General features: G+C 45.3%; 1 long non-coding RNA gene across 1 annotated transcript; it reads left to right on the forward strand.

The window, feature by feature from the left end:
* Positions 1–353: 353 nt before the first annotated feature.
* On the forward strand, positions 354–16,334 carry LOC144773649 (uncharacterized). The gene is made up of 4 exons (XR_013600044.1): positions 354–483; positions 9,208–9,318; positions 13,584–13,682; positions 16,123–16,334. It is a non-coding gene; the product is annotated as an uncharacterized LOC144773649 (long non-coding RNA).
* Positions 16,335–21,203: the final 4,869 nt, after the last annotated feature.

Below are 21,203 nucleotides of genomic sequence, written 5' to 3' on the forward strand. Positions count from 1 at the left end.
AGATGTGTCAGTGCTGGGCCTCTCTCCAAATGGTGGAGAAATCTAGTTTGTTCCTACAAAGGACGGAATGTGCCAGGTTGCAAAGGAGGTGTAGATCAGACATCATCTGGGATCACACGTGGTGCTTCGCGAAAGGATACTGTTCCATTAATGCAACAGGTACACCTGTATAAATTGTGAAACCATGAATTAATATGAAGAAACACGGCTCCAGGGGAACAGGTAATGCTGCTGGGTGTTATTACTGTTGCAACACCTGGCACTGGATTGGCGTCACTCACGCAACACTCGTGATCAGCCTTGAGGGTGTCACCAACAACGCTAGCTGTGAGAGTCCCACCCAGGGGTCTATAAAACCCATGCAAGCTGAGCTCCAGAGATCACACACCACCGACTCCAGCACCACCATGAAGACTGCGGGCTGCCTCCTCCTCCTCACCGTGCTCGCCCTCTGGGCAGGGGAAGTGTTCTCAGCACCACAAGGTAAGAAACAGAACCATTAAATAGGTCCACTTCGGCAGCACATCATCCGGGTTACCCGAAAGAAATTAAATGAAAAGGAGATTTATAGAGCACGTGGCATTAACCCGAGGGTGTCAAGGTGCTTGCTCATCAGACAGATTAAAACTAAATGGTTCAAAAGTACCTTAGAGACTGAACAACCATGTTATGTTATGTTAATTTCGATTTATATAGCGCCAAATCACCGACAGGTCTCTTAGCGCTTGCTTTGGGAACCCGTCCTGGCTTTCCCTGCGAGATAACCCCTACTGGGCATCCCCAAGGTGAAGACCAGGCATCCCATTGCAGTGGGGCTGTAGTGGAGATTAAGCAAGCATTTGCCCAGAGTTGCAGAGTGTGAACCCATGATTCGAGTAGGCACCAAGGCGAGAATGATCGAGTCCATGGACATTTTGAGCTCAAGACCCTGCCGCATCGGGAATTGAAGCCTGGTCCCGGGTCTGACCTCTGCATCAGGGTCTGCCGCTCTAACCAGTGAGCCACACTTCTCCACTCCAACCATGTCTTCAACGCCTTCTTGAAGGCCAACAGATGGGTTTCTTGTGAAAGGGGAGAGGGTTAGGTGGGGAGGCTCGAGAGAGCGAGAGTGAGAGAGGAAGTTTAGACAGAAGAAGTCAGAATCAGAGGGAGGCAATCCTTGCTTGCTGTCTCAGACTTGTGCTTTCTCCATTTAATGCTTTAACGAGAAGAAATTCCGGGTCATCTCATCTGTATGAATTTGAGACTCCCCAGATGCAGAATAAGAGGTGCTCAGCTCTGCACTGCGCATGCGCAGCTGTTCATGATAGGATCCTGGACCCTTTATGCTTCACTGTGACTGGATCCAAAGCCGCCCTGTTGTCTGCACCTGGAGGGGGTGGAGTGAAAGAGGGCTCCATGGTGTGAACGTGGAATGTTCTGTACATAGAATGTACCCTGTCAGGACCAGGTCAGAAAGCATGGTAAGGTGTTGAGAAGGTGCTGAGGGTGGAAGGGAGGAAGCAAAGCTCATGAAAGAGACTTGTTATAAGAGATATTATTTACACTTTATTTTCAGACAGCTCAGCTCAGAAACTAAAAGAAACACACCTTGCCACTATTTTAGAGCTGCGCTGTCTGTAAATAAAACACTTGGGCCAAGATTTACAAAGGTTTCGCGTTGGGTTTTTAACACAAATCCTACTCAAAACCTTTTTGGGGATTTACAAACCGCGCAAACTATATTTGAGTTGGTTTGTAAGGAAAAGTAATGCAAACCAGTGCAAAGAGCTTCTTTGTGTTACTTAGCGTCAAGGCGGCGTTGCATGGGTGATACATGCACGTTCCCGTGCAACCACCCATGGATTTTGATGCAAAGCACTATATAGTGACATTAGTGGACAGGGATTTGAACCAAAAAGTAGAGCTGCTGGGAAGCAGGCATTAAAAGGAAAAATGTTTTAATTTCTCCTTTTTTCCCGACGTTGCATGTGTGATGCAGTATACAGCGCACACACAAAGTAGGAAAGGTTTTGATGTCATATGGTACACTAGGTTCAAAGGTGTGTGCGTTGTGCTTGGTAGCAACATTTTGCACTGGCACTAGAGAGAGAGGAGGAGAGTACCATATCTCTCTGACCGGCGTAAGCTGACTGCCATATCCCGACCCGGCATTATGCCTGTGACTTAAGAATCCCTAGGGCTTTAATTCCCCTACGACGTTGATTGACTTCCAAAAATATTACTTGCCCTGAGGAAGCCCCAGGCCGGATGGCCATGTAAGGGGGCGAAACACGTGTTGGCTGTTTTTCTTTCACTCACTCTTAGGACAGAGTGCCAATTATACTATAAACACCTCATAACAAACCAGTGCTTGATTGGATTTTTTTCCAGAAAACATAGATATAACGAATCTTGCCCAGAAAAACCTGTTGCACCTTGCTCACATTAAGGGGTTAGGGGTTTTTCCCCCTGCCAAGGGCAAGAACCAGAAACAGAAGACTCCACGTTCATTTCCCGACCAGTAAGGGATTGGGACCTTTTTACCCCTTATATCTACAAAATATATCTCTTTGGGTATGCTACTGTCCTACTCTATCCATGTCACACAGGGATGCGCAGCACTTTTGGGTCTCGCGATGCATTGCCTGACACCTTTGTAAATCGGGACTTAACTGAGAAACACATCAGGGAAAATAAATTGATGTTAAGCACTGCAGGCACATACAAATATACAAACCTTCACATTCACACACAATTATTCACATTCACATATATCCATTGAAATTCTACCACACCTATTCACATTCACACACATATTAGTTCATATTCTCACATCATACACACACCTCTCTCCACAATCACATACACCATTTCATACACACAATCACCTCTTCTCATTTACATAGTTCTCTTCATATTCACACATAAACCTTCACATTCATTTAAGGCCTTCGAATTCTCATTTATGCCTTCACACTCACTCACATCCTTTCATCTCGACACACACCCTTTCACATTCACGCATATTTTTCGTCATTCATCCATGTGCCTTCACATTCATATATACCTTTTCACATACACACCTACTCCTTTGCATTTTCGCATTCTCATTCACACTTACCCCTTCACACACACCTATCCACATTCGCGCACACCCTTTTGCTTACACACATACCCCTTCACATTCACACATATTTTTCCACATTCACCCATGTGCCTTCACATTCACATATACCTTTCCACATACACACCAGGGGCCTCATTTATGAAAAGTGACGCATCGCTGCGTGAAAACAGCGATACGTCACTTTTCACTGCGCCCTCCTTGCAACACAAATGATGCGTCATATTTACAGTATGACGCATCATTGCGCAAGGAGTTACAGATACGTCAGTATTTCTGACGTATCTGTATGGCGCAAAAGCTACGCATTGCTGGAGTGTATCACAAAAGTGATGCAACTCCAGCAATGTATCCTTTCACATGGGGCAAGCCCCATGTGAAAGGGCCTGCGCATATGTGTCTTAGAAGTGGCGCAGTGAAATCACATAGAATTCACTGCGTCACTTCTACGACCCTTTCTTGTGTCAATACGACCCCCTTACATACATTATACCTGGCGCAGGTACAATGTGGCGCAGGGGTTTACAAAGTGACGCATCTACCTAGATGCGTCACTTTGTAAATATGGCGCAACAAGGCGCATTTTTTCTGCCACTGGTGCGTCACAAAAAGTGACGCACCAGCGGCGTAAAAGTGACGCTTAGCCTCATAAATGAGGCCCCTACTGCTTTGTAAACATGTATAACCTTTCCCACAATCCCTAGACATTCAAATATGTCTTTTCGCATTCTCACACACCTCATTGCCCTCACACACAGCACACACCATTTCACATTCACATACCCCTTCACGCTTTAGCGTAGCAAGAGTGCCGTGGACCCAATGCAAGCGACATAAGTCCCAGTTGCCCATTACTTTTAATAAAACTACATATAGTGTGCCCACTTATAGAGGCTTTCAGTCAGCCCTTTTTATGATTGGTCGACTGTATTGTCATGCACAGTTGGTTCTGCCCAGCACAGCATACAGCATGGGGCACAGGGTCAGCCCACGACAGCCACTGGTGCACCTGGCTATGAGTGACAGCTTCCTGCTGTTCTTCTAAGTGCACAAGGAGACACCTTCCGGGTCAGGGAGATCAGGTGCAATGTGTGCTTTCACATCAAACATATAAACAATGGCTGCCTTCATACACACACCTGTCACAAACAGCATCAACCTTAGCAAAGCCGAAAGATCAAAGGTCAATGCCAGACCTATGTCTTTGTTTAGGTCTAAAGATAGTTAAGGCAGATTTATTTTAGTAAAATTATGCTCACAATGTAGTTATTCAGAGGGGTTTTCAGCCCGCCTCTCTAAACATTGTTCTGTTTTTCTGTCACTCACATTTTTGTTCTGCCCACCCCAGCATGGGCAACAGTCAGCCCGCTTCAGCTATTGGCTTACTTGTCTGTGAGTGACAGCATTCAGCTCTTGCACAGTGTGCTCTTCTGCAGAAAACTAGTTCCCTTTCATGCAATGCACCAATAGTCCAATGTTAGTTTTTTTTCAAAATAATTCTGAAATGTACCTTTTTCCGTTTTATTTTAACAGAGCCTTGTAAGGCCTTCCACACTCTTACTTGTCAGGTTGCATAACTTCAGATGCATGCATAATTCATCGTTTTAGCTGTAAACAAAATGCGTTTGCCTTGTTTGGCAGACGGTGAGAGGATGTGGCATTACTCCAAGGGCTGGTGACTTTGGAACTGGTGAGACAGGTTTGAGTCTCGGCATCAGCTCACATCCTGTGATTCTAACCTTTCATGCAGCGCAGCAAGACAGCTCTGTGTGCTGTGTTGCATGAAAGAGAAACATCAGACATGCACCCTGTGTTCAAAGATATGGCACATGTCTGCTGCCTCCTGGCCTGGAGCGCTGTGTGCTGCCTAGCGTCAACAGAGACACCCTGGAACCATGAAGGGATCCCTTCTTGCACAAAAACAAACCTTAAAGGCCTTTTCCTTTTTGTATGTGTCAAAAGCGAGACCTATTGGCTATGCCAATGCTTGTTCTATGTGTGATGCGAAATGCATCACAGAAAGAAAAGGGAAGTAATGAAGAGAGAAATATACATTTATTCTTGTTATGCCAGGGTCTCGGAGGCACAACATTTTGGTGCAAGTTTATTTTACCTTAGTAAACCGGAAATTGCGTCAAAATCCATTGGTGGATGCGTGGAAACAGCCGAGCCACCCGTGGAACGCGTGACTGAGGCAAAGTAAAGTGCGGCTTCTGTATGTGCTGCAGTGTGTTAATATTTCCCTAAAGCGCACAAAGCCACATAAAGGGGCATATTATCAACAAATAGCGATATTTATCGCTAAGTAGGCTTAGCGGCAATATTTTTAACGCCGCGCATCACCAGACTGTCTGATTTACTCAAAATGGTGGGTAATCCCCTCTCTGCATTTATACATGCATGGATTTTTATTTTTATTTCTTTTTATTACAGCTGATTGTTGTACTAAAGCTGTTTCTAGGCCAGAACTAAAAAGTGAGATGCTTGCAATTTAAGTGGATTTAGTCATTCCCTCCGTCCTAAAAGATATTATGCTTCATCTGATTCCTGTGATCTTGCTAGTTTTCGCAGGGTGTGTTTTTTTATAGCATTGAATTCGAGTTTTGCAAGAATAGTTCCTTGTGTGGCAGCATGCGGATATTTCAAGCACATAAATAACTCTATTTCAGGTGATTTCACAAACCGGGATTCAGAAGTAAATGTACAGTCTGAGAAGGACCAAAATAAGTCCATGCTATCCAGGCAGTATGTGCTGGCAGTCAGCGGCTGACTGTCCCCCCCCTGCCCTCTGGGTGGCGCTGTGGGATGGGGGAACAGCTCCATTCTCACTGGGCTTCATTTAAAGTGTGTCTGGCCTGTCTCTGCCTCCAGGGGATTCCCTGTCATGTCTGCACCACTGAAGACAGTGAAAGTTTGTTTGGTGAGGGACAGCCATGTTGAAAAGCTGTTTGGCCGCTCAGCAAAAGCATTTGGTTTTTTTTCAAAAATGAAAAACTAAAAACCCTGGGCCTCATTTATGAAAAGTGACGCATCGCTGCGTGAAAACAGCGATGCGTCACTTTTCACTGCGTCCTCCTTGCGACACCAATGATGCGTCATATTTTCAGTATGACGCATCATGTCGCAAGGAGTTACAGATACGTCAGTATTTCTGACGTTTCTGTAGGCGCAAAAGTGACGCATTGCTGGGGTGTGTCACAAAAGTGACGCAACTCCAGCAAAACAAAATGTACCTACATTGTAGTACCACACTGGCAGAATGTTCTGTGTCAATGGTGGTGAAAGTCTCCTGCACCAACACATACATTGGATTCCTTTAAAATTGCATTTGTGTGAATCCCTCATCAACTTTCCTGTCATGACTTAAGTAATTCCTATGAAAATTGAAGTATATATATATATGTACATATATATGGTTGCTGTGAGTTTACTGCTTCCTACCTGAGAGTGTTGTTTGGAATAATGTGACGGTTGGGTCTCTAGTGCTTGTTTGGAAACACCCCCTTAAGCCCTGGGCCCCATAGCCCAGGATGACCAATGTTCTGTGTTTTTGTAAAAAAGAGCCAGCGGCTGATGGAACCTAAGACCCCCTTTAGCTGAAGGTGTTAGAGTTGGAGATCCTGCTGGACTGAGGGTATAGAACTCTGAGGTCCTGCTGGACTGAGGGTATAGACCTCTGAGGTCCTGCTGGACTGAGGGTATAGAACTCTGAGATCCTGCTGGACTGAGGGTATAGACCTCTGAGGTCCTGCTGGACTGAGGGTATAGACCTCTGAGGTCCTGCTGGACTGAGGGTATAGAACTCTGAGGCCCTGCTGGACTGAGGGTATAGAACTCTGAGGTCCTGCTGGACTGAGGGTATAGAACTCTGAGGTCCCGCTGGACTGAGGGTATAGAACTCTGAGGTCCTGCTGGACTGAGGGTATAGAACTCTGAGGTCCCGCTGGACTGAGGGTATAGAACTCTGAGGTCCTGCTGGACTGAGGGTATAGAACTCTGAGGCCCTGCTGGACTGAGGGTATAGAACTCTGAGGTCCTGCTGGACTGAGGGTATAGAACTCTGAGGTCCTGCTGGACTGAGGGTATAGAACTCTGAGGTCCTGCTGGACTGAGGGTATAGAACTCTGAGGCCCTGCTGGACTGAGGGTATCGAACTCTGAGGTCCTGCTGGACTGAGGGTATAGAACTCTGAGGTCCTGCTGGACTGAGGGTATAGAACTCTGAGGTCCTGCTGGACTGAGGGTATCGAACTCTGAGGTCCTGCTGGACTGAGGGTATAGAACTCTGAGGCCCTGCTGGACTGAGGGTATAGAACTCTGAGGTCCTGCTGGACTGAGGGTATAGAACTCTGAGGTCCTGCTGGACTGAGGGTATAGAACTCTGAGGTCCCGCTGGACTGAGGGTATAGAACTCTGAGGTCCCGCTGGACTGAGGGTATAGAACTCTGAGGTCCCGCTGGACTGAGGGTATAGAACTCTGAGGTCCTGCTGGACTGAGGGTATAGAACTCTGAGGTCCTGCTGGACTGAGGGTATAGAACTCTGAGGCCCTGCTGGACTGAGGGTATAGAACTCTGAGGTCCTGCTGGACTGAGGGTATAGAACTCTGAGGTCCTGCTGGACTGAGGGTATAGAACTCTGAGGTCCTGCTGGACTGAGGGTATAGAACTCTGAGGCCCTGCTGGACTGAGGGTATAGAACTCTGAGGTCCTGCTGGACTGAGGGTATAGAACTCTGAAGTCCTGCTGGACTGAGGGTATAGAACTCTGAGGTCCTGCTGGACTGAGGGTATAGAACTCTGAGGTCCTGCTGGACTGAGGGTATAGAACTCTGAAGCCCTGCTGGACTGAGGGTATAGAACTCTGAGGTCCTGCTGGACTGAGGGTATAGAACTCTGAGGTCCTGCTGGACTGAGGGTATAGAACTCTGAGGTCCTGCTGGACTGAGGGTATAGAACTCTGAGGCCCTGCTGGACTGAGGGTATAGAACTCTGAGGCCCTGCTGGACTGAGGGTATAGAACTCTGAGGCCCTGCTGGACTGAGGTTATAGAACTCTGAGGCCCTGCTGGACTGAGGGTATAGAACACTGAGGCCCTGCTGGACTGAGGGTATAGAACTATGAAGCCCTGCTGGACTGAGGGTATAAAACTCTGAGGTCCTGCTGGACTGAGGGTATAGAACTCTGAGGTCCTGCTGGACTGAGGGTATAGAACTCTGAGGCCCTGCTGGACTGAGGGTATAGAACTCTGAGGTCCTGCTGGACTGAGGGTATAGAACTCTGAGGTCCTGCTGGACTGAGGGTATAGAACTCTGAGGTCCTGCTGGACTGAGGGTATAGAACTCTGAGGCCCTGCTGGACTGAGGGTATAGAACTCTAAAGTCCTGCTGGACTGAGGGTATAGAACTCTGAGGTCCTGCTGGACTGAGGGTATAGAACTCTGAGGTCCTGCTGGACTGAGGGTATAGAACTCTGAGGTCCTACTGGACTGAGGGTATAGAACTCTGAAGCCCTGCTGGACTGAGGGTATAGAACTCTGAGGTCCTGCTGGACTGAGGGTATAGAACTCTGAGGTCCTGCTGGACTGAGGGTATAGAACTCTGAGGTCCTGCTGGACTGAGGGTATAGAACTCTGAGGCCCTGCTGGACTGAGGGTATAGAACTCTGAGGCCCTGCTGGACTGAGGGTATAGAACTCTGAGGCCCTGCTGGACTGAGGGTATAGAACTCTGAGGCCCTGCTGGACTGAGGTTATAGAACTCTGAGGCCCTGCTGGACTGAGGGTATAGAACTCTGAGGTCCTGCTGGACTGAGGGTATAAAACTCTGAGGTCCTGCTGGACTGAGGGTATAGAACTCTGAGGTCCTGCTGGACTGAGGGTATAGAACTCCGAGGTCCTGCTGGACTGAGGGCATTGAAAGCAGAGGTCCTGCTGAACTGCAGTTGTTGAGGACTGAGGTTCCGGCAGACTGAGGGTGTTAAAGACTGAAGTCCTGCTGGTCGGTGCATGTTGAAGACTGAGGTGTTGCCAGTCGTTTCATAACACAGATATCACAAACATGTAAAAAATATGCATTGTTTAAAATGTTTCCTGTTTTTGTGTCAGGTGCTGGAATATGTGCACAGCTATGTGTGCCCAATCAACCATGTCCTAAGAAGGGCGATACGTGCGAAAGGAACGATTGTGGTGGCTGGAGCTGCGTATCTCCAACAATGGGTGAGTGTTCATGGAATTAGGTGGAAGGAGACTGAGGGCTGATGAGAGATTGACTGATTACTCATTTTTTATTAATTGGTTTTAAGACTTTTGAGGAGAGAGGGATTAAGAATGTAGACAGGTACCTTCACAGCTCTAACATGGATATGGAGCCTCAGTCAAAACTGGAAAAGCCAAAGCCAAAAAATGAGGAAGCAAAGTGTCTCAAAAGCGACACCATCTGTGTTGTGACCTTTCTAAGCATCGCCAACATGGTACAACCTGATCCCTGAAACACAGTGAGACTCTAAAACACAAGCAGGTACACCACTCACTCTTGGACATATATACAAACACAATACACATTGACCTGTTTAAGCCCAATCTTCTTAACTGTGAAAGGCGTGTTTGTAGATAGCATCTGGAAGAGGCATTGCCTATCTGTAGAACTACTGTTCACCAACCAATCCAGGATGTGGAGGGCCTTCTTGAAGTTGAACTCCCTGAAGACAAGGTTCAGCCTGAGCACCTACAAAAAGAAACACTCTTAAGTAAAAGAATGTTTCACAGAAATGCATCCTTCCCTACTTCCACACCAGGTTCATCAACTGTGCCTTCTGCTCCATGACTCTCAACACTAAGGGCCAGATGTAGGTAAATAGCATTTACCGATTCGAAAATACAGAATTTTACCGATTCGGTATTTTCGAATCGGTAAATGCTATGTAGCAAATTATTCTCTAAAAATTACCGAATCGCTAAGATTGGGTATTTACCGAATCTGTATTTACCGATTCGGTAATTGTCATTCATTCCTATGGGCCTGGAGGCCTGGAGGCCCATAGGAATGAATGTCAATTACCGAATCGGTAAATACCGATTCGGTAAAAGCGGGAAAACGTTGAAGGGTGGCAGGGTGTTACTTTGACATCCTGTTGCACCCCTCGATTGTGTATGAGTGCACATGTTGCAGACATACATGCCCTAAGGGCTTTATGTCTGCAACATGGCACTGAAGCAATTTGCATAAAATTGCTTTTTTTTTTTTCGTTATTTACCACCAACTTGTAGTTGGTGGTCAATAACGAATCCTAAGATGGGATAAGCACTCATTTAAGTGCTCCCTACATTAGGAATTCGGTAATTTACCGATTCCTTAAATTACCGATTCGGTAAATTACCGAATCCTTAATTTCGGCCCCTACATCAGAAAAGCCTAATACCGGTCAGTAACGGAACTGGTAATAGCCTTCCTACATCTGGCCCTAAGAAGAGAAGGGCAGCCTGACCCCAGCTTCCACTCATCCACAATGCTGATACATCTGTGCCAAGAGGCTTAACAGAGGCTCTGGAGAAGCCAAAAAGGGAAAGGCCTTGACGGGGCTCACAACCCGCACGTCTTGCGACACCGTATTCAGCCTGTCAGTCAGAACTTTGCAGATATTCACAATATTACTTGAGTCCTGAAAAAGGGAAATGTAAATAAAGGATTTTGTTAGGACAATCACATTGAAAAAGCCTTTACTATGCTCAAAAGTATTTTTACACAAGTACCTATCTTGTATCATCTTGATTTGTCAAGACAGTTCTTTGTGAATGTTAATTGTACAATCAAAGGTCTCTGAAAAGGAGAGTCAGAATGATGGTGGCCTGGAATATTCAATTTCTTTCATTCGTCCCTTGTTGGTCTGAACCTGAACAAAATTATTTGATACTTGAAAGAGAACACTTGGTCATGAGATTGGCCTATACTGAAAGGAAACACAGACTATTCGAGACCAAAGAGCCATTTGAAATTCAAATAGGAGCTCAGAATCTTATCACTATCATGAGAAGCAAAGGTAAAGGCAATGGTCTTGACATACAGGTGCCCAGCGGCTCACTGAACACAGCATCTCCAGATGTGCCGCTAGTCCACTCGGTCCATGCTCCTCCCCATGTGGTCGCACGAGCCACCAAAAAATTGCTTTATTAAAAAGCAAACACAGACATGGTGATCTGTTGTCCCCAGTTGGCCACTATCCCTGTGTTATTTCCCATTCCCGATGAGTCGCAAATTGCAAACGGGCTCATGAATATTGATGAGGCAGGTCCATTGCGACTCCTCTTGGGAATTGCTAATGTGTCTGAGACGCATTAGTACATTTCATTTTGCGAGTCTCGAATTGGGACTCATAAAATGAGAAGTTCGTACATTGGGCGATAGATCTTATCCCAGGCTGCCAATGTATAGACAGAGCATATTCAAAATCATCATTGTAATCTACAAATGCACAAAGAACGAGGCCTCTTCTAGCTCCAGGGTTCAAACCAGGACCCGCTGCCCAGTCTAAGCGCTTAGATCCCCGGTTTCAATGTTTTTTAAATTGCTGGAAGGGATGTCACTGTTTTGGTGCCAAAGACCCTAAAGAGCGGTCATCCGGTATCCAGACCTTTAAAAAAGACCGACCTTCGTGAGCTGCAATGGGGTGGGGCTGAAAACCCCTCTATTTGGTGGCTGGGTTCAGTCCTCTGTCCAAGTATCTCCTTGATCCATGCTTTTTCCTTTGGCCGTTGGGTGCCTAGCGAGAATTAACTCTGTAGTGCACTCCATACAATGGGCCCGATTCACAGAACGACCTTAAGACAAAATCCTAAACTTACTACTTTTGGTATTCACAGAAGTTAGGACAAACTTCGACAGACTTAAGACAGTCTTAAGTTAGGATTTAGTCTTAAGTCTGTCTTAAGACAAACTTAAGACAAAATCCTAACTTCTGTAGTGAGTTTAGTATTTGTCTTAAGTTAGTTCTGTGAATCGGCCCCAATGTCATTAAACAAAATAAACAAATATATCCAACTCATGCTATACAACCCACTTCAGAAGAACCTGAGGCCCATCTTTAAGGAACCACTCAACCTGTAGAAATATGAGTTCATCGGTACCCCCCTTCTTACCTGAGTCTTACTTGCCGCCACTCTATACCCTTTCCATTGAACAGCGCAATGGGCCAGCTGTACAAAGCTCTTTTCAGCTCACAAATGTTTGGGACATGAAAAAATGCACTTTTAAAATCAATAAGGCCCTATTTCTGATTCGGTAAGCTATTACCGAATTGCAACTTGGGTTTGCAAATCACTATCAGGAAGCGGCATGCCAAGGGCGTCCAGTCCTAATAATAAGCCCGGTTGCAAAACATTCATACTTTACAGACACTGTGAAGTAGGGGTAACCCAAATGCAAAGGGGAAGGGGTCCCTAAGGGAGCCTTCCCTATGTGAATTTGGCGGCAAACATTTTCTAAGAGCAGGCTGCGCAGCCACGGACCATTGCCTACTCTTAAAAAATGAAAAGGAAACTTTTCAGTTTATAAAAAAAAAATGCATCCTGTTTTCCTTTAATGGGGTATGTTTCATAATAAAAAGCTGCTTTTTGAAAAAGGCAGTCACAGACATGGTGGTCTGCTGTCCCCGGCAGGCAGCCACCCCTGTCTGTGTTGGCCATTCCCAATGGGTCGCAAATTGCGACCTGCTTCACGAATATTAACGAGGCAGGTCCCTTGCAACCCATTGGGAATCGCACGGTTGTACGCAGCTGTTTGCGATAGCCTCATCGCTATTAGGAAATCTCAAACGGAAGTCTATGTACAGCTGGCCCCATGTGCCTCGATAGCAAGGTTTGCTCTATGAAAGGACCCAAACATGTTTACATTTCTTTGGGTGTCATTCGATTTGATTGTGTATTCGCTCATCAGTGTCTTCCCATGTGCTGGTGGGCTGCAGACGCACTGCAATGGATGAGGAACCCATCCTGAGTCACCAGGGGGTCTAAGGCAATGCAAGCAACCTTGGGCTTATTCCAGCCCTACTGGGGCTCCTGGGTGAGGGAAGGCTGGAGTACCAATGCCAGGTGCTCACCGGCCCTGAGTCAGGGCGCATCCTTCTCAGTTAGGGGACAGCCGCCACCTCCTGATGAAGAGCTGTGAGACACTTTGTGGCACTAGATAGAGCCCAGCTGTCTGGACAGACTCACAGGCCCCTTCTGTAAGGACAGACACAGACTAAAAAAGATGAGACTGAATGCATGCAGAGTTCACCCCTGTGCTTTGGCAGCACCATCTCAATTGCTTCCTTCCGCCATCTTGTTTGTCGCGATAGTTTGGGGTATGATGAATTGGTTCTTATAAGCACCAGTGCACATAGGAGATGGTTACAAGGTGGGGTACCGCTCCACTTGTCACAGCTGTTCTAATATTCTCACACCCAGTTTTTAATGTTCTCTTCTTGCTTCTTTACTTTTTGTTCCAGGAATATGTGCAAATTTGTGTGTGCTAGGCGAAAAATGTGCCGATGGCAAAACATGCAAAAGAACATCTTGTGGCGGGACAGCATGCGCATGATCTGGAGGTGAGTGTGGATGGACAGTCCAACCTTGACAATAGCACAACAGAAGAAGGGTGGTGGCTGGCCCAGGATAGGGCCCTCCCCTTGTGTGTTTGTGTTAGTGGTGAGGGTCCCACTATGAATACTGCTGCTTGAGAATGTTAATTTAGCAACTCCACCTTGTTCACAATAAAATGGAAGAATGTGACCTACTGAAATACCATGAGACTCTTCAGTGAAAGCGTAGGAAAAAGTCTAGGGGGCATATTATCAAGGACGGCGTTAAATATTATCGTAAGGTTTAGTAGCAGAAAACTGCTGCTAAAGCATCAATAATGGGCTTGATAATATGCCTATGAGAATTTGCATAGAAGACCAGGTTCTGGTGTGAACCTGGGCTTCTATTGGAATTCTCAAGCCCATTATCGCCGCTTTAGCTGCAGTTTTCTGCCACTAAACCGGTGATAATTCTAACGCCGTCCTGGATAATATGCCCCCATATCTTTAGTGGTCAAATGTAATATTTGCAGTCCTAAAGAAATAAAATATATTCCCATCTTGTGCCCCTAGTCTCAGACCATCTACCTCACTTTGTCACATGATATCTGTTTGCTTCAAACGGAAACTCAGCTAAGACAGGTGGAGCCTGATTTATAGTTTGGCGGGCAGGATACTCCATTGCAAGTATGAGGCAGAACCCCGTCCGCACAGCCCTCGCTTGCACACCTCATTTAGAGACAGCAGACCATAACGTTTCTGATGTCGAGCCTCATAGGCTCCATGGATGGACAGCTTACTTCAACACATAGATCATGTCGCTGAGCTCACAGCTCAGTAACGACACCATCATTTGTAGATGATACAAACCACAGTCAGTATTTGTGTTGTCTTTTATTTTCTGTTTTCTTTAGCCAGACAACACGTGTTTCGTCGTGTAGGGATTAACCCATGACTTCTTCAGGGCTAAAAGATATAATGAACAGCACTGATCCGGTTGCAGTGTGCTTACATATGACAGCCCCACTGCATTGTTCTGTCTATAAATTGTATCACTGTGTTAGAAATCCTAACTTCTCTACGTTAACACAACAATATTCTTATTGATCAACAAACTAATGAGTATGTCCCACCCGTATCATGAGCGAAAGACAATTTGCTGGAGACAATGCTTCTCTGATCCAAATCTCGTGTGTCTATGCCTCAGCAACAATCAAAAGTGTGCCCGGTGATTTTACCTTCTTGCCCACGGAAACGCATCCCTACCACAGAGTAATGCAACACAGCGATTTACACAGCATTGCATTACGCGAGAATTAAGAAGCCACTCAGGGCCACACAAAGTGGCCATCCGTGGCTTCATAAATCTCTCTTTTAATTTGCATCGCTCATGCACCATGTTGTTTGGGGCAAGAGCGGCGCAAAGGGGCTCGGTAATATGTCCCCAAGTCCTCATGAGGTCTTTACCACACAAAAACCCTTCTTACACAGAGCAGATGGAAATTGTGAAGAATGTAAGAAATACAATTATTTTGACCTTTAGAATATTTCACGGATACTATCCTCACAAAAATTCAAATGTATTTAAATATTTATAAAATGTATAAGATATTTAGCTACCCAAAAGAAGGAATAAAAGAAATAAACATGCACAATAACAATGCTAAATATGTAAACAACCAGGAGACCAAAATATCTTAGGAGTTCAATCAAAACTTTACAATGCTCACCTGTTCCCAGACATAGCCATGCCTCTGCATTGGTCCTTGAGCCAAAGGCGACCGGCATGGACAGATCCAGTGTGAAAGACTTGCCTCCAATCTGGGTCCAGACAGTGACTATCTGTTCCCTGGGTGTGAATTTGTTGGACACTGACACCGGCGCCCCACATATTACAAGTGCAGAGTAACACAGGACAGGAGCTACACACAGACAGCAGAACTCACCAAAAAGCAGGCTGGTGAGCACAAGAAACATACTGATTCCAACTGCCCATCAACAGCATCCTCAACATCTCTGTCAGATGAGATCAGACAAGGGGACACTCAAGACCTCAGTCCATTTCAGATGGAGAAGCACTTGCTAGAGAAAGTATTTTAGATCATCAGAGGTGTCCCCAAACCACTCTGGAGTAAAACCAACCTTCATTCAGTCATGACTTTCAATGAGGGTACAAGAGTGTCTCAGACACACACTCAAGTCCACAGGACAAATATTTCAGCCCAGTAAAAACTGTGGCAGGCAAGTCATGAAAGGGTAGAAACATGCCTGTAATGGGGATTTCTGTATCTGACACACAGAGGTAAACCACTTTTCCTAATGACAATGAAACCTATGTGGATGTGCCAGCTTGGGATACACCTTGGAATTCACCTGTATGAGATGCTGTGGGATTCAAGTGAATGACTGGATGTTTGCTTATTGAATCTCAGGCTGCCACTCATGGTCTTTCGTCCTTCCCTTTCAGGCTGATGGGGCCGCCTGGCATGTCTCTTTCCCTCCAAGGATGCCACCTTCTACCAGTCACTGGCTCATCTCTCAGTGGTTGATCTCTAGGACGACGTCTTCGTGACAACAGAGGATATACCAGTGGTTGCACTATTACTGTATACTGCTTCATTATGATGTTACTTGGTACCCTGTTGTGGAGTATGTATAATAAAGAGACAGTCAATAATATATGCCTCTTTCTATTTAATAAACTGGCGATTTGTATACGTCATGTTTATACATATATACATATTCACTCAGAAAAACAAAGGTTCCAGGGACGTTATAGTTAGGCTCAGATTTCACTCATACAAAATGTGAGATCACTCATGATATGGTCAATGACATCACACATGACATTCCAAATGACATCACTGATGACATCATCCTGTGATTGTTGGTGTTTTCCTAAAGTGTTAAACATATATACTAAGGTGCCACAAAAGTTACATTAGTATAGTTTGTGTACGACCAATGAATGATTCTATTTTAATTAGATTATGCAAGTGTCTGTGTAACTGTGTGTATATGTGTGTGAGTGGGTGAGTGTGGCTCTATGGGTATACAGTTGGATGTGAGTGGCTATATGGATGAGTAGGTAGCTGTTTGAGTGCCTGTATGGATGTGTGAGTGGGTGTGCAAGTGGTGTGTTGATGAGTGAGTGGGTATGTGAGAGACTGTATAGATTAATGCGTGCGTCTTTGAGTTTTTATATGAGTGAGTGAGTGGGTGTGCCTGTGGCTGTGTGAGTAAGTGAGAGGCTATGTGCGTGGCTGTGTGGGTGGCTGTGTGGGTGAACGAGTGGGTGTGTAAATGGCTGTAAATGGAGAATAAAATGGTTAATTTGTGGCTCTATGGGTCAGTAAACAGGTGGGTGAATGGCTGCAAATGGTGAAAAACAGGGTGCATGAGTGACTGTATGGGTCAATGATGGGTGTTTAAGTGGGTGTATGGGTGAGTGAGTAGGTATGTGAGTGGCTGTATGGGTAGGCGAGTGGGTGTGTGAGTGGCTGTATGGGTGAGTAAGTGAGTATGAGAGAGGCTCAATGGGAGACTATGTGGTTGTTTTAGTGTCTGTTTAGGTGACTGAGTGCATGTGCTAGTATCTGTATGAGTAAGTGTGTGTGTGTGAGAGACTATCTGTATGGGTGAGCAACTGGTTGCGTTGAGTGCCTGTATGAGTGAGTTAGTGGGTATGTGAGAACTCCTTGTTCGGTATATTTACAGTGAATGGGTGCAGGAGCACCAGGTGGCTAGATGCTATCTTCGAACTAGGTCACCCCCTCCCTGACTAAAGTAATGGTACCGATGAAACCAACCCTGAAACTGGGCTAAAGGGACAAACTGTCTCTAGGCATATCTCTCCAGCCAGCCCCAAACCCACATCGGAGGTTGAACCAACCCAGACTCAGTATCATAGTGGGTGCCTTGAAGGTTGCTTTACTTTATTTACTGCCAATTTGTATACGCAACATGATCTAATTCAACCTAAGAAAATGGTGATACTGGGAGGGTGGGTAAATTGCTGGGTTTTCGGACCGGGAAGGTACAGCGGCAGGTGAGTAACAAAAGCAAGCAGATATATAAACATGGGGGCAGATTTACAACTTCTGCCGCATCTCTGCAAATCAGCAGGGATGCGCCAGAACAGATGTGTCATGCAATCCCCCCCTTGCACCACCACGGATGCATCACATTTACAATGCGGCGCACCATGGTGCAAGGAGGGGCAGATGCGTGACGCATCTTGTGGTGTACGGACGGGTAGAAAGGGTTATGATGGTTTTCACACTTTCTTGAGAATATGCCCCAGCGATTGCAATTTGTTAAAGCCCTTCTGGAGAGGTTTTATGAATTTAAAAAAGCATTGCCATTTGAAAGCCCCATGTATGATGATTCTCTGATTACAGGAAGGAGTAAATGCGGGGAAAAGAGGGGGTAAGATGAAGCTGCCTGAGTGGCACGTCTGATACACTGCAGCCAGGGGTGCTGCGTCCAGAATGAGCAGCCATCCAGGAGTAAACAGTACTACAACAGAAATAAAGTATGTCATAGATTCCACAGAAGAAAAGGTTGAAATAAAAAAAAACACATCTGACCCATCACAGCAAGATGGCAGAAAACACTGCAGTCCAAAAAGAAGATAAAGCGATGCATATATGTAGGCTGTGTGGTTTTAGGTTTAAACCTATAATAACTGATAAAACCCCACTGAAAGAAAAATAGCCCTCACCGGTGAAAACATATAAACACTGAAAAAACACCTGGACAACCACAAACTAAATGCCATTCAAAGAAAGGAAAAAGAGAGTGAAAGTAATTTTTTTCTTCCTGAAGGGGTCAATACAATGTAACTTTGTTATACAAGTAGCAGAGGGAAAGACTGGGTAACATTATTCTGCTTGAGTTTTGTTCCTTAGGGATGCCACTAAAATATTGTTTCTTCCTTTTACTTTTTCAGTTTTGTGGCCTTTGGTCTAAAGATGCAGGGTTTAGTTTCATGTTTTAGGTCTAGTTTAATTATTTTATAAACTATAGAGAATCAGGAAATATCAAACTCCTATTTGATATTTTGGCTGCATTTGATTCTTTCACCGATAGGTAAAATGGCTGGTTTCATAAAAATCTTAACTAATATGTGTCATCACATTTACCCGCAGAGAATGGGTAAAAACCCTTAATACATCAGACCATAGTTTCTAGTTGGTCAGTATTGATAGTAGGTGAAATGCCAACACCTCAGGCTTTAAACATTCAATGCAAGGTATAGTGACAAGTATAGATATCACCAAGCATCTGGGATATTGGTGAAAACATGACACCAGACTTTTGGAAAACATGGAACGCAGTGTCACTTGTAATGCTCTGCTAAAAAGGTCCTTTCCAAGTTCAACAAAGATTGGAGTGATATTGTTTGTATTTGCAGTGATTCAGCTACGTATATAAATAAGTTGTTTGATGACCTGTCAAAATTTATACCCGAGCTGAAGTGATTGCCTGTAGTAGATCCTTGCCACTTGTTAGATGGTATGCTGAAAGCATCTTTACAATCTTAAGAGTTAATGAGGGATGCTATTGACTTTTTAGTCCATTCTGGTGCACTGGTTTCTAATGCACAGGAACTAAAATGCAAATATTTATCATTTCGTGCTTTATGTGGCATCAACGAAACAGTCATCTCAACTGTGTCCCTTAGCTGATGGTTCTCAGCCCAAGGGGCTATGAATGCTGAGAGGGCCTTTTCACAGAAGTTTACATGGGAAGGAAAGAGCGAGCACACATGACCCAAAGACTCACTGAAGAAGTATTGTGTGGTGTACTACAATAAGATTAATTTGCAAAAATCTATTTGGACCTCATATACACTATACGTACACTGTCTATATACCATGTTCTTTCAGTGCAGAAAGCAAGCAATGATAAAAGCAAAACGTTTCATAAACACCGGAAAAACACTTTTTCTGTTGTTTTTAGTGGCGTGAAAATGTGTAACCACTGATAACAACAGTTTTTTAAGATATTGAAAACACTGAAAAAACCCCACCAGAATTTACCAAAAATAGAAACTGAAAACAGGAAAGCCTACATATATGGAAATAAAGGTAAGGACCTCAGACCCAACCCTGAGGGAGTCAACCGTCCTCATGGCAAAGCCCCTGTGGTGAGAGAAAGACAATGAGTCACAACAGCGTGGATCCCAAACCTCGCTTAGGGAGGACAGTTCTAAGGATACAGTGATAGTTTTAGGAGCCATTGATAGGGTCAGCCGTGTAAGGGGGTTCAGAGACATCAGAAGGGTATGGCACCAGAATATCAACAACATGAAATTCTGTTCCCCAAATATTGGCTGCAAAAATATCAAACAGGTAAGTGTGCAGAGAGGAGCAAAGGTTTACTTTGACTGTGTATTTATCGTGAACAAACATAGATGTGGAGTTAAGGTAAGGTTATGCATTTATGCATCGTATTCTTCAGGCCATGGACGAGACGTGTTGTGGTGTGCTCGATGCCCCTGAGGGGTGCCAAGTGTGGAGTCTGGGAGACTGCAGCATTACCACCATCCAGATGCGAGAGCACAAGGGCTTCAACAGCAGTTCTGAAGTCTATTTCTGGAAGAAATGGTTTGACTTTCTTTAGAGCCCTTTCTGTGTTTTTGACAACGTGCTAATAGGGGGACAGATTTAGCCCTGTATCATCTTGCCCTTGAGTCACACACAGTATCGCAAGGGTAACGCAATACTTAAGCAGGATTTGCCAAGCAAGGCAAGCTGGTTGGTAAACCTGGATTAACGCAGGCTGGTCAAGTCGCTGCCTTGCGCTCCTTTGCCCTGGGAAGGCGTTACATGGGTGAGCATCGGCGTTCCATGGGTGAGCATCGGCGTTCCATGGGTGAGCATCGGTGTTCCATGGGTGAGCATCGGCGTTCCATGGGTGAGCATCGGCGTTCCATGGGTGAGCATCGGCGTTCCTACGCTTCTCATGACTTGCTTCGTTGATATCTTGGTCATCGATATGTCGCCTACAATATTTTGAGTATGGCCTTGCAGTATCGAATATGACGTGATGTGAGGTGATCTGTGATAGAGGGAAGAGAAGCTTCAAGTGATTAAGAAGAGGGGACTGAGGCTGAGAGGGAGGAGGAGGAGAGTTGGAGTCAAGAGAAGGTTTAGCCATGATCCAAGTGCCCAGGCAGCTTAGACCAGTTTGGAAGAAAGGAATTGGGACAAACGTTGCAAGAGAGGCGTCAGTGCTGGGCCTCTCTCCAAATGGTGGAGAAATCTAGTTTGTTCCTACAGAGGACGGAATGTGCCAGGTTGCAAAGGACGTGTAGATCAGACAGCGGCCGGGATCACACTTGGCGCTACACATTAGGATACCGTTGTTTTAATGTAACAGGAACACCTGTATAAATTATGAAACCATGAATTAATATAAATAAATATTGCTCAAGGGGAACAGGTAATGCTGCTGGGAGTTATTACTGGCACTGGAGTGGCGTCACTCACGCAACACTCGTGACCAGCCTTGAGGGTGTCACCAACAACGCCAGCTGTGAGA

This window comes from Lissotriton helveticus, chromosome 8 (assembly GCF_964261635.1).
Source record: "Lissotriton helveticus chromosome 8, aLisHel1.1, whole genome shotgun sequence".
Classification (NCBI taxonomy): domain Eukaryota; kingdom Metazoa; phylum Chordata; class Amphibia; order Caudata; family Salamandridae; genus Lissotriton; species Lissotriton helveticus.